This window comes from Tachyglossus aculeatus, unplaced genomic scaffold (assembly GCF_015852505.1).
Source record: "Tachyglossus aculeatus isolate mTacAcu1 unplaced genomic scaffold, mTacAcu1.pri scaffold_276_arrow_ctg1, whole genome shotgun sequence".
NCBI lineage: Eukaryota > Metazoa > Chordata > Mammalia > Monotremata > Tachyglossidae > Tachyglossus > Tachyglossus aculeatus.
The window spans coordinates 43,085-50,058 of record NW_024044991.1 but is presented as its reverse complement, the minus strand read 5'-3'; the positions used below and the strand labels follow the sequence as shown (position 1 = coordinate 50,058).

Genomic DNA, 6,974 nt, shown 5'->3' with positions numbered 1-6,974 from the left:
ACCCTGTAACCTCCCCAGTGCTTAGAAAGTGCTTTGCACATATTAAGCGCTTAATAAATGCCATTATTATTATACCTGGGCTTCGCTTAGTCCGGGGATGGAACGGGGCTGGGCGCAAGCCCAATTTGGCCACCACACTGCAATTGGGCTTGGCCGAGAGGCACAGTAAAACACATAAATGGGCTGCATGGGGCAACTGTACACAAGCCACAGTGATCTTGGAAGTGAACTGGCATTATCCTCGGCTCAGCTTTCTCATTCATCCCACACAGTCGATCTGTCACAAAATCCTGTCAGTTGTACCTTCACAACATCGCTCCAATCCGCCCCCTCCTCTCGATCCAAACCGTCATTCTGTTGATCCAAGCGCTCATCCTATATCGCCTTGACTACTGCCTCGGCCTTCTCGCTGACTTCCCTGCTTCCTGTCTCTCCCAACTCCGATCCTTACTCCACTTGGCTGTGTGGATCATTTTTCTTTAAAACAACAAAGAAAAAAAACCCAAACAACAACAACAACAAAACGCATTTGGTCCATAGTGTTACCCCAGCACATTGTTTCTGCCTGCGTGATCTCGAGGGTGAAGGGAGCCACAGACTTGAGCTGTGTTGCGTGCTCTTCCTGGCGGGAGAGAGATTCCAGCCAGGAGTGTGCCCATGGTGGTTGGGAGCAGGGGGAGGAGGGGAGCGTTATTATTATGTGGTTTAATGGAGGGTCACACAGTTGCTTAATAGGTTGGAGAATACGGACAATACCTAACAGTTTAGGGATGGATTTAGACTGAAACTTATCTGTCTAGTTTTCCAGATCTCTTCCATTGAAAACAGGCTGTACAAACAAGATTGCTCTAACAAACGCTGAAAACATACTGATTTGTGCTCTTTTATTTCTCCGGTCTTCTTCTCAACCTCCATGTCCATCCTCAGACCTGTCTCTATAAACTCTTCACACCCAGGCAATGTGTCTGTTTACTGTTATATTGTACTCTCCCAAGTGCTTTGTACAGTACCTCTGTACAAAGTAAGTGCTTAATAAATGCGACTGAATGAATGAATCCAGCTGACCCAAAAACTATCAATCTCCAGAGCGAATTTCAATTGCGATCAACAGATCCGGTGTGGCCTAGTGGAAAGAGCATGGACCTGGGAGTCAGAGGACCTTGGTTCCATTCCTGGCTCTACCACTTGTCTGCTGAGTAATCTTATGCAAGTCACGTCACTTCTCTGTGACCCAGTTCCCTTATCTGAAATATGGGATGCAATACCTGTTCTTCCGCCTACTTAGAATGTGAACTCCCTGTGAGACCTGATAATTTTGTATCTACTCCAGTTCCTAATACAGTGCTTGGCACAGAGTGAGCATTACCAAATGTCATTATTATTAGTATTCTTCTGCTTCCCGTGTAAATTAAAAGTCTTGGATAAGAAGGGGGTGATTGAGGATGATCAGCACTGCTGCCTCTCAGTAATGAGGAAATGATTGAAAAGTGAAAGCAAGCTTAGAATTTGCTGATAGGAAATGTGGTCTATCCATCGGTGGCCTCATACGATCAGTCAATCCATCAAATTTATTGGATGCTTACTATGTGCAGAGCACTGTACTATGTGTTTGAGAGCACAATACAACAAAATTAGCAGAAACATTCCCTGCCCCACACAAGAGGGGTAAATCGACATTAATAGGAATAAATAAGTAATTTATGAAATAAAATTTAAATCTATGTGCATAAGTGCTGTGGGGTTGGGGGTATGACTAGATGGATTGTGGACACTACCTGGAAGAAACCACCTGGATTAGATGAACATCCAAGGTGATCAATAAATACCATTGGTTGACTGATGATGTCACTGATGATGTCACCCCAAATTCCTTCTACCATTCCTTCCAACACTCCTTGAGCCTATTGTCTACACCCACTTCTCCAGCTCTCTCCTTTACCCCCTCAAATCTGGCTTCCGTCCCCTTAACTCCACAGAACCCGCCCTCTCATAGGTCACTGATGATCTCCTTCTTGCCAAATACAATGGCCTCTACTCTATCCTAATCCTCCTCGACCTCTCAACTGTCTTGACACTGAGGACAACCCCTTTCTCCTGGAAACGTCATCGAAACCTGCTTCACTGACACTGTCCTCTTCTGGTTCTCCTCATCCCTCTGGCCGTTCATTCTCAGTCTCCTCTGCAGCCTCCTCCTCTGCCTCCCACCCCCTAACAGTGGGGGTCCCTCGAGGTTCAGTTCTGGGTCCCCTCTGTTCTCCATCTACTGCCACTCCCCTTGGAGAACTCATTCACTCCCATGGCTTCAACTATCCCCTCTAATATAGATGATACTCAAATCTACATCTTTAGGCCTGATCTCCCTCCCTCTTTGCAGCCTCATATTTCCTCTTGCCTTCAAAACATCTCTACTTGGTTGTCCTCCCATCACCTTAAACTTATAGTGTCCAAAACAGAACTTCTTATCTTCCCACCCAAATCCTGTCCTCTCCATTATTTTCCCATCACTGTAGATGGCTCCACCATCCTTCCTGTCTCACGAGTCCATAACCTTGGCAATATCCTTGACTCACTTATTCGACCCACATATTCAATCCATCACTAAGTCCTGTCAGTCACACCTTCACAACATCATTAAAAACTGCCCATTCCAATCCCATCTCTGCCACAGGTCTGCTTTGTGACCTTGGGCAAGTCCCTTCACTTCTCTGTGCCTCAGTGACCTCATCTGTAAAATGGGGATTAAGACTGTGAACACCATGTAGGACAGGGACCTTGTCTGACTTGATTACCTTGTATCTACCCAAGTCCCTAGAACAGTTCTTGGCACATAGTATTTAACAAGTACCATGATTATCATTTAAGAGAGATGTTGGTATTGGGGACACCAAGATAGAGATGAAGTTGCTGTCTCCCTCCTTCTAGACTGTGAGCCCATTGTGGGCAGGGATTGTCTCTCTTTGTTGCTGAATTGTAATTTTCAAATGCTTAGTACAGTGCTCTGCACACAGTAAGCACTTATTAAATATGATTGAATGAATTAATGAATTAATGAAATGGGTGTCTTCTCCTCAGAGGTTTCTCAGCACTCAGGCAACTGAGGCTACTCTGCTAACAATTAAACAATGAATCAGTGGCATTTATTGAGTGCTGGCATTTATTGAGTGCTTACTGTGTACAAAGCACTTTATTAAGTGCTTGGGAGAGATCAATACAATAAAGCTGGGTCTGTTTTTTACTTTCCCAAGTATGATTGAATGAATGAACCAATAAAATTGGTAGACACATTCCCTGCCCATAGAGAACTTACAGTCTAGAGGAATTAGTCAATCAATCCATGGTCTGAATTGAGTGCTAGTCATTTGTTCAATCGTATTTCATTCAATCATATTTATTGAGCATTTACTGTTTGCAAAGCGCTGTACTAAGTGCTCGAGAGAGTACATATAACATTAAACAGACATTCCCTGCTCACACCAAGCTTACAGTCTAGGGATTGTGTGCAGTATAGACAGCCTAGACTGTCAGAACACTAGAGCCTGCATGCAGAGCACTGTACTAAGTGCTTAGGAGAACAAACACACCAGAGAGGGCTGACACCTTTGCTGCCCACAAGGAGTTTACGTTCCAGAAACAGAGTGGCCTAGTGGACAGAGCCTGGGCCTGGGAGTCAGAAGGACCTGGGTTCTAATCCTGACTCCACCACTTATCTTCTGGGTGACACTGACCAAGTCACTTCACTTCTCTCTACCTTAGTACCCTCATCTGGAAAATGGGATTAAAACTGTGAGCCCTATTTGGGACAGGGTCTGTGTCCAATCCAACCACCTTGTATCTACTCCAGCGCATAGAACAGTGCCTGGCACATAGTAAGTGCTTAACAAATACGATCATTATTATTCATTAATATCTAGAGCGTTCCCAAGCTGGGATCAGTTCTTGCTCGAGCCTCATTCCAAGCTGAGGTGGTTCCTCTTTGTATTTCAGGGTGCAGATGAGGGAGTTGAGAAGAAGAGTCACGATGTTGTACAAGACCGTCAGGAACTTGTTCTGGTCCTGAAACCCACCACGGCTGGGCTGCATGTAGATGTAGATGACTTTCCATAAAAGAGGGACACCATTGTCAGGTGGGACCCACAGGTGTGGGCTGCCTTTCACTGCTCGGTGATCGATCAGATGCCCACACAGTGGTGGGCGATTGTGCTATAAGAGTTGAGGATGAAGACAAAGAGAGTGAGCACTTTGCCCACGGCTAGGAGGAAGATGATCCCCTCAACAGTGGAGGTGTCCATGCAGGCCAGACGATTCAGCGGGGGCAGCTCACATAGGAAGTGGTCCACTTCGTGGCTCCCAAACCTTGTGGCACCCGTTAGGAGTTGGTCAATCCACCCACCCACGCCATGGACACTAGGCCCAGGCAAAGGCACGGGTACATGATGGTCGGGTAGTACAAGAGGTGGCACACTGTGGCAAAGCAATCGTATGCTATGATGGCCAAGAGGAATCAGTCCACCCCGCCATTAATCAGGACAAGGAAGACCTGTAGGGCACAGCCCGAGTAGCTGATGGTCTTGTCCGGATCCCGCAGGTTGAAGAGCAGCTGAGGGGTGGAACTGGTGGTGAAGCAGAGGTCCAGGAAAGAAAGGTTGGTCAGGAAGAAGTCCATGGTGGGGTGGAGCAGGAGATCCATCCAGGACACCAGGATAATGGCCGTATTGCCCATCAGGGTCAGGACATAAGCCACCAGGATGACAACGAAGAGGACCCTCTTGAGCCGGAGCTGGTCAGAGGAGACCAGGTACTGCTGTTAGGGGGGACCATCACCCTCGCATCACCCGGAGAGCTAGGGAACCGGCAACCAAGAGTAAGTTTTGCCTTCTCTGGAGGCTCCTGGGTTTAAGTCCTGGACGTAGGTGGGGGTAGAGCAGAGAAAATGTGTATGTTGGAGCCCACTATCAGCCCCACTTGGGACGGGGACTGTGTGCAACCCAATTAACTTGTACCCACCCCAGCACTTAAGACTGTACTGGATGAATAATAATAATAATAATAATAATAATAATAATAATAATAATAATAATACCATTTGTTAAGCACTTACTATGTGTCGAACACTGTTCTAAGCGCTGGGGTAGATACAAGGCTATTAGGTTGTCCCACTTGGTTAATCCCCATTTTACAGATGAGGTAACTGAGGCACAGAGAAGTGAATTGACTTGTCCTAAGTCACACAGCTGATAGTGAGCACTTAACCAATACCATGAAAATAATGATATTAGTACCAATCAAACTCCAGGGGTACATCTCAATCTAATCATAACAATAATTGTAATTGGGGTACTTGGTTAGTGCTCACTATTTGCCAAGCATTGTTCTAAGTACTGGGGTAGATACAAGTTCATCAGGTTTGACACAGTCCCTATCCCATACGGGGCTCACACTCTTAATCCCCATTTTACAGATGAGTTAACTGAGGCACAGAGAATTGAAGTGACTTACCCAAGATCACACAGCAGATATGGGGCAGAGCCATGTTTAGAACCCAGCTCCTTCTGACTCCCAGGCTCATGCTCTTATCCACTAAGCCATGCTGCTGCATTTGCGACTGTGCCCGATGCATAGTGAGTGCTTAATATATGCAGAAAAGTAATGATAAAAATGCCAATCAAACTCCAGGGGTGCATATCTGCCCATCCATATAGGGGAAGAGGGAGGGGATTATGCCTACTAGCTCTGTTAAACTCTCCCAAGTGCTTAGTATAGTGCTCTGCATACAGTAGGCTGTTGGTTCCTTGAGGGTAGGGATTGTGTCTATTATCAGACTCTCCCATATACTTATTTCAGTGTTCTGCTTGCCCTCAGTGCTTAGCTTGGTACTCGGCACAGAGTAAGCACTTAGCAAAGACACCAATCATTATTCTTCTAAACATGATTGTGTGTGTGTGTGTGTGTATTTGCATTAATGGTTGATATTTCTCTATTTGTCCCCCCAGTTAAAGTGTAAGCTCCATATGAGCAGTGAATACATCACACCTATGTGTTGTAGGTTTTCAAAAGCGTGATACGGAAGTTCAGATAAATTAAAGAATTTGCCAAGGTGGCACTCCAGACAAGTGGCAGAGCTGGGATTAGAAATCAGATCGACTGACTCCCAGTTCCTGGGCTCTTTCTACTAGGTCATAGTAATTCTCAGACATATTTTGTCTTGTCTCATTCCGTAGAGTTGTTTTTGACCCATAGTGACACCATGGACCCTCCCACAACGCCCCACTCTCTATCTGCAATCGTTCTGGTTGATATGAGACATAAATCATGTTCCAGGTAATTCCTTCAGTCGTATTTATTAAGTGTTTACTGTGTACAGAGCCCTGTACTAAGCGCTTGGGAAGTACAGGTCGGCAACATATAAAGTCCCTACCCAACATTGGGCTTACAGTCCAGAAGGGGGAATAAAGTAATAAAGTAGTAGAAAATGATGTCTGGATAGTAGCATTTTCAGTAATAAAATGATCATATGTCAGTCAGATGAGCTGGGGCAGCAAAAAACTTGTTCTTTCAAAGGTAATATGGTAATCTCCCTGCTTAATCACAGGCCATAGAACATGGTCGTTTTCTCCTCTTTAAACTCTCCCATGGTGTATCAATTTTGCCAGCTAAACAGAGAGCCTGGTCAATACTGAACAAATTCATTTTTACAAGATTTTGATTATTTGACATTTCCAATCAATGTTTATTTGAGACACAAGGCAGAAATCACATGTTAGCAATCTAATTCTCAATTGTTTCTCAAATAGACAATCAAAAATTCTTTGTTGTTAAATTTTTATGGAAAGTCATAAAGCCTTCTTGCTCAGGGGTAATTACTTTCAAATTGCCAGTTGAGTTTTAGGTATATATGGTATAGGTACATAGGTATATATGTTGGAGAACAACTGCATGTTTATTGTTATTTTGTTGTTACTTAGTTTTAGTGAAGT

The 6,974-nt window shown here is 44.7% G+C and overlaps 1 pseudogene; it reads right to left on the bottom strand.

Moving 5' to 3' along the window:
• Window positions 1–3,900: 3,900 nt before the first annotated feature.
• Window positions 3,901–6,631, bottom strand: LOC119923817 (annotated as a pseudogene).
• Window positions 6,632–6,974: the final 343 nt, after the last annotated feature.